Source organism: Lichenostomus cassidix, chromosome 1 (genome assembly GCF_008360975.1).
Source record: "Lichenostomus cassidix isolate B80296 chromosome 1, HeHo_3.0, whole genome shotgun sequence".
Lineage (NCBI taxonomy): Eukaryota > Metazoa > Chordata > Aves > Passeriformes > Meliphagidae > Lichenostomus > Lichenostomus cassidix.
This window is the reverse complement of record NC_139479.1, coordinates 64,902,032-64,909,238: the sequence shown is the minus strand read 5'-3', so window position 1 is coordinate 64,909,238 and position 7,207 is coordinate 64,902,032. Positions and strand designations below refer to the sequence as shown.

The 7,207-nt window shown below is 39.0% G+C and overlaps 1 long non-coding RNA gene across 1 annotated transcript in view; it reads right to left on the bottom strand.

Moving 5' to 3' along the window:
* Positions 1-2,965: 2,965 nt before the first annotated feature.
* Positions 2,966-7,207, bottom strand: part of LOC146444794 (uncharacterized) — a 25,368-nt gene continuing 21,126 nt past the window's right edge. Inside the window, exons 2-3 of the long non-coding RNA XR_014852404.1 lie at positions 6,605-6,784; positions 2,966-3,546 (exon numbers count right to left, since the gene is read on the bottom strand). This is a non-coding gene — a long non-coding RNA (uncharacterized LOC146444794). The remainder of the gene's footprint in view (positions 3,547-6,604; positions 6,785-7,207) is intronic.

Here is a 7,207-nt window from a genome sequence, read left to right as displayed (position 1 = left end):
CAGTTCCTTGGTTAGAGGGCATATTTCTAGGAGCTGTTTCATTAGGCAGTTTTGCAGTTACTGACTTGTCACTGAAAGCAACTGAAAAGACAAAACAAATAAAAACCCCAGAAAACTAATAGCTTTATAGATAATGATTCTCCATCTATCAGGAGTGGCTCAACAGAGAAAAAGCAGATGGTGAAGTAGAAATGGAAGTATTTGCTGATCTCATTGCTCCTATCTATACTATTGCACTGCTACTTGTTTGTGCCAGTGGGAGAGAGAAACGTGTATTGCTGAACACCACAGCAGGGTGAAAAGCTTCAGAAGTGCTCTGTATAAATTTGGAACTTTGTTCCCTTACCTGGTTTTTCAGAATGACTAGTGAGAGATTTTGCTTGATGTTGTAACTATTTGCATTCAGCAAAGCTGAGTTGTTTGCCTCTTTCCTCTGCTTTATGTCTTGTAATTATATATCTGCATACAAAGGTGTGAGGCTTTGGCATCTACATTGCCCCAAGTGATTAAAGTGCTGAAAGAGGAGACATTTTGCTCATTTTGTAATAACACTGCCTTCAATGAGTGCTATAAATCACTTGGTCATTATGCTGATTTTCCTTTGGCCTTCTGGTGTTGTCCCTCCTGCAGTTTGGATTGAATGCTGCTATGAAACACAGTTTGTTTCTGGGAAAATCATGTTGGCATTTGCAGCTTGAGCTCCTCTGGAGGATACAGCCTATTCATGTACAGAGAGGCCTAGTGCTTCCCTTGCTGGAAAACTGTCAGTACTCTCTGGAGTGTTAGTAGCTTAAGTTACAAGTGACTGCATCTTTCAGGCTTCCAGCCTCTTATTCCACTAGGATATAAGATCTTGACATTTTGATTGTTTGTTTAATGAAAGCATTCTCTTACCTATAGCTCAGTTGTTCTGATATTAAAAAAACACCCAAAAAATGGAAAAGAAAATATATATTTTGGAAACCAGAGATTTTGACTATATAGGAACATTGTTTTCCATCCAGCAGCATGACGCCAAGCAATTAGAAAGAAGAGTAGCATTGGCCTTCCTGCTGTGTTACAGTAAGCAAAATATGACCAAATATTAAACATAAATCCTGGCCATAATCTTTGATTCAGATCCCAATTTGAATAACTTGCACTCTTAGAGGTGCTTACAGCTGAGTCTAGGGTAAAGGAATGGGTCATTTGCATGTATGGCTTGCAAATGGGCTTTGGTTTGGGCCCATTTCTTCCAGATGGACATGGCCCTTTGCATACAGTTGTATATTCTGGCACACTGCTGCTCTGCAGTGTGCTTTGGTGTCCATGGGATCTCAGGAAGCTCTTCTGGGTGGCTGCACAGCTCAGCGCTGTGTGAGTAGGGCTGCAGACACTGCTCTGCTGAGTGCTCCCCTCCGAGAGCTCAGGGGAGAAATGGGCTGAGCTCTTGCAGACTGAGCTCCTAACAACTGGTGCAGCTCTGTGTTGTGGACCCCTCAGTGGAGTCTCCAGACAGCAAGAGAAACCCTTGGAAGCATGAGATCTTCAGGGGCCACGTGGACGGGTGTGGTGCAATGAGCAACGGTATGTAATGCATGTGCAAGGGGCCTCTGGAAAATACCTGAGAGCACCAGAGATAACAGCAGGAACTCTGTATTTATCTCTGAGCTGGAAAGAATTGCTCATTCAGTTCAGTATCCAGTCCTAGCAGATCCAACATCTGAGAAAGATATATGCAAGGTCACACAGATAACTAACCTGCCTTTCAGAAGGTTCTTCCTCCTCCTGGCTGTTTCATTAGTTTGTGAGCTAAGGTAAGAATAATATATATCTTTAACCTTTTCAAAAAGAGATTTGGATGTTCTTATTATCTGTATGAATGTCTAATTCTACTTTTATTGCTGGCCAATGCTTGAATGCATCACATAGCAATGACTCACATGGCGTAATGCTATGTCATGTAAAAGGCGCCTCTGTAAAATATATTTCTTTTCAGTTTCACTACTTGTGGCTTTTCCTATATTTATGGAAGACTTGTTTGCATGAGACTTCTTTCAAAACTTATCTCTCAGAAAGAGACCAGTTTCACACAGAGGTCCAGATTCTCACTCTACAACCATGCACTTTAGAAGCACTAACATTACATGAGAAATGACACACTGTCTACAAAAACTTGCATTATGGATGTATGTTACAGCTACAGGAAGAAGAAGAAAAAAATACAGGGAATTGAAACAAGTCCCTTTAACTTATGCATATTCTGTTGATTTGGGAAGATCTTTGCTTTTTTTTTTTTTTTCTTCTTTTTCATTTTAATTGAGCTTGGTTTTTACCAGAACAATTTAGGCTAAGAGAGTGGTTTTTTAAAAATTTTTAATAGAGAGAAAGCTGTTACAGGCTTTGAGCCTACCAGAGTTTTTGAAAGTAGTTGGGAAGCTGACACTCCTTTTTACTAACTATTGGGCATTGCTCATGTGCTCAGGTATTCCATGCTGTTGGTCCTGCCTCTGTCCTCTTGGGCTCCATGGTGGTGTGTGTGAGTATATTAACCAAGAAAACTCTCAAGAACTGCCACAAGAAAAGTGTGTTAACCAGGAAAACTCACAAGAACAGTTTAACAAGTGGTTTCTATTTTTCCTCAGAGGAGTGGCTTTTCTTTGTATTTTTTTCATACAAAATATTTCTCTCATTCTTTGAGGAAGATTGTATTCTTCAAATTCCTCAAGAATCCCTTGAAATTACCCGGCTTGTGCCTGGTAGCAGTCATCTTCACAGGAGCTTCAGCAGTGGGTTGGAAAAGAGGTTGGTACACACACAGAAGCCTAGTCAAGTTTCCTGAATGCAACAAAAAGTTTCTTAATTGACAACAGTAGATTCTGGACGTGATTTGCCTAGTCTGATCGACTTTTCAGGATGGAAGAAAAGTCCATTAATAAGTTTCTCAAGAGTTTTTTGGAATGTTATATTAAGTTATATTTAGTTGGTGGCAGGGTGTATCACAAAGTGAAAATGTCCCTGAGGAAAGGTCACAAAAGGGCTCACAAGTCTAACAGAGCAGATTGGAGTAACAGGGGATTTTGACAGAGATGGTTTCCAGCAGATTAGATACTGTGGAAAACTGGGAAAGCGCTTCCAAGATTTTGTGTGCTATTTTGAACTTCTGTGGTTAATTTATTATAGAATTAATATACCTCAGGGAAACTCATTTGATTTAGACCAGCTGGAGATGGGGTACACCATATGCCATTAGGAAAAAGCAGAAATGCATTTGAGGGAATCTGGCAAAAGTTTTCAAGTTATTCTTTTTGCAAACATGAGCGAATGTCTGTGCCTGAAGAAAGTAAACAAGTTACCTTAATCTATGGCACATATGTATTTAATGTGTAGTTCATAACTATGTATTTAATGCATAACATTCACCACATACAAACCCAAAAACAATATGAAGAATTCCTGTTGAACTTGAAAGCGACCTGCAGGTTTTTCTGCTTACAATGCTTTTGAATAATTTTGAACTGTTTTCTGTCAGTACAAGTGTAATTGACTGAAGGATATGCTGGAACACTGTGAAATGAGATAAAAAAAAAAAAAGCACACCAATACTGTCAAAATTCAGAAGTTTTCCATAGCAGTTGAATGAATGTGAATTTAGTTCACTGATTTTAAACTAAAGGCTTTGTGGGTTTTCTGCTAACAGGGTTTGAAGGGCAGATTGGCGTTGTGGTACAATTCCACCTCATGCTTTACTAATGGAAACCATTATGAATTCATAAGGAACCATAATGAAAACCATATGATTTCAAATCACTCTAATACTTGAATTTTGTCTTTGTGAAGTATATAATCTATTATTTCTTCTCTCAGTATTACACTACATAGGAATAATAATATTTGCTCAAATACTATGAAAATAGAGATGAGTCCCGGTATGTAGTGGGCTATTTCTTTTCTATCCTCCAACAGCCTTCTTTTTTCCATGCCTCAGGAACACTACCTTTGCAATTTCCCTTTTCATCTCTTCCAGTGAGCATTGATTCCTACTACAATGTCCTCCCAAATTCATTCCCATCACAATATCCTTCCAAATTCTTTCCCTTCATAGCTTGGTCTTCACTGCTGAATGCCACTACTGCATCTCAGCTATTCAGCAACCTGCCATATGAGGTGAATAGAAGAAGTAGTTGCTAGGAAAGGCATAGGTTTGTGCTATAAGCTGAATATAGGACTGCAATAATCTGTAGACTCAGACAGGGCCAAGGAACATCCTTTCTGTGCATCACACAAACCCCCCAGTTTTTAGTGTGCCATGACAAACTTGAGACTGCAATATAAAAACCAAGAAGTCATAAAAATGGCTTGTATGGGTCTCAAGGACAAAACAGTCAAAGGCATTTAAAACTGAAAGTATTTATAGACAATTGAACTTAAGGTGTGAATGAATGAGTTGCCCAATAATGTGTTTTATGTAAATATCAAAACTTTTAAGAGAAATGAAATGGCTTTAATTTTAAATCCTTGTTTCTTTTTTTGTTTAAAATAATAGTAATACTCCTGGTAGCAGTGAAAGGATTCTTTAAATAATTTAACTCCACTATATGAACTATAACGTGGTTTATGATTTATTTTTCTGGCTGCCTTCTATAGACAGCTTTGCCTAAATTCTGTAGAGCTGAAGGCAGTGGATACTGGCATGAGGCCATGGAACATTAGTTAATGTAACAAAACAGAAATGCAGGAGTTATTGTAAATCCTGGAGATTTTGGAGAAAAAGGAAAGTAGCTGAAGAGAAAGGCTGAAATAGCCACCATAATAGCTTGATAAACCTAATGCAAAATTAATGTGCAGATTGGCCTGACCAACAGCAGGAAGGGGAGTTCTGTCAGTCCAGCCACACACACAACTGTGATTATGTGCTGTGTGATTATGTGTACATGAAGAGTTTGTAAGTTGGAACTGATTGTGTGACTCTTCCTGGCATAGATCATCTGATCAGCCATGAAAATGCCAGGGAAAGGCCTCCTATAGTTTCCCTAGCTTCACATCATTTTTGGTATTTCAAAATCAATCGATTATAAAGGGCTCTCAGCCATGAAAATGCCAGGGAAAGGCCTCCTACATTTTTCCCTAGCCTCACATCATTTTTGGTATTTCAAAATCAATCGATTATAAAGGGCTCTCATAATCTTTTCCTGTTATTTCCCAGAATGTCCCTCCCTCTTTTAGACTTCGGCTCTTGCCAAAACTACTACCATCTCTCTTCTCCCACCACAGGAAGAAGTGCAGTTCCACCACCTTGATCCCCTGAAATTATTTAAAAACAGGCTGCCTCTGAAAACATCTGTCTGTGTTTTAGCATGCTGTTTATCAAACTTGTATACTATTGGGCAAATACAGAATTATGAGTAAGCCATACAAAAAAATGAGCAAAATAATTATGCTCATAGAGTGAACAAAGAAACAAGTGAAAATGTATTTCATTGAAAACTCATAATTTTTCCTTGAAAAATCATTATGTAAAAGTATGTTTGGTTTTATGTGCATGCCCTGTGCTCAGTATAGGTTTGATATAGGGAAAGAAGAGAGGGAGAATGGGTAACACAGGCCCTCTTTCACCTCTGCTGCTCTGATGATCTCAGTTTCAGTGATTGAGTAATTCCTGATTTGTACAGACAGCAGATGTAGGCTCTGGGGTTTTCTGGTTTATCAGTTTCCAAGAACTGGCTTAAGAAACCTTTTTTAAAAGTTCAAAGAGCGGTGTTTTGAAATTATCTCTGGGATACATTGTATTCTAAAGGACATAATTTCAATGCCCTTTGAGGTTTGGTGCTCAGTTCTGTTTTAGTCTGGATGAATTACAGTGTAGGAAGGCGAAAAGGGGAGGTGTTAGTATATAATCTTACTCCTATTTAAAGAATGGGTTACAAATAATCAGAGTTTCTTTTCATGCCCTATTGCAGACTAGTTAAAAGATAATTCTCCCTTGTTGTTGACTGTCTATGATTAAGGATGCAATATGGACACTTGTACTGCAAGTGCTGCTGTCACTGAAAGTTCAGCTATGAGCACAGTCTGGGCTCGTAGGTGCTTACATACTTTTAGAGCAGTACAGGATCTATCCTGCTTCTTGGTTATGACAGCTGGTTCCAATTTTTGCAGTGTGTTCACTGTTTTCAATGTACAGTACTTTGCATTAACTAGGTACATCATGTCTCCAGACTGCTGAGGACCTGCCAGACTGTGTGAGATACATACAGTAGTCAGACTTCCTAGCATGAGTAGCCATTTTTCATTAGTTGCTCTGAAATTTACTGAGAATAGATGAAGATATAGCCATAGCTGAATTTTGGTCATTTTTGAGGTGACTTTGCTTTTAATTGACTTTTCCTTTTTACATTGCAGATTTTATTAAATGAAGGCTCAATCAATGCACAGATAAAAAAAAAAAATTGTAGTGAAAGGTCTATCCAGTCTTCACTTCAAGGGGTTTTTTTGGGTTTGGTTTGTTTGGTTTAGTTTCTTTGTCATGTATCCTCCCATCTGTTATGTTAAAGAATATTCCTGCTGTCCATTGAACCACGTCAGACCTGTAACTAAAGTGTGCTCTCTTTGGCTAAAATAAAACCTTTTGCTAGATACAACTTCTCTGTAGCATCCTTCCAGTCAGAGCACAAACAGCACACATCATTGCTGGACACAGAGCAGAGGCAAACAGAGCATAGTTCACACCCACACTCATCTCTTGGACGACCTTGCAGCTCTTTCTGGAGGAATGTATCCAACTTTCTTATCACCACATGGAGAGCTGGAGGGAGAACAGGAAGAAAAGCATCTGTTTCTGTTAGCATCTGTTAGGGCACTGGCTCTAGGGTTAGACACAGCTAGGGAGCTTAAGAGCTTAATAGCACTTCCAAATGTTTAATTTCAAAGTCTTACAGATAATGGCCCATGCATGTCCCATTCTTTGCTGTGTATGGAAGAAGACAGCTCTGTTATAATCTGGGGAATGGGAAGAGGGGAAAGAAACACCTAGAGAAAAGAGCCAACTTGTTATCCCAATAAGTGAGTCATTAGACTGACTCCTAGCTTTAATATTGCCCTAGCAATGTTTGGGATGAAAATTTATTACTTCCCCAGGTCACGCTGTCATTTACTGATCACATCCAAGAGTCTGTTAGCATAGGCCTCCTCACCTGGGGAAGTAATAGCTCTATCTCTGCTGTTTCCT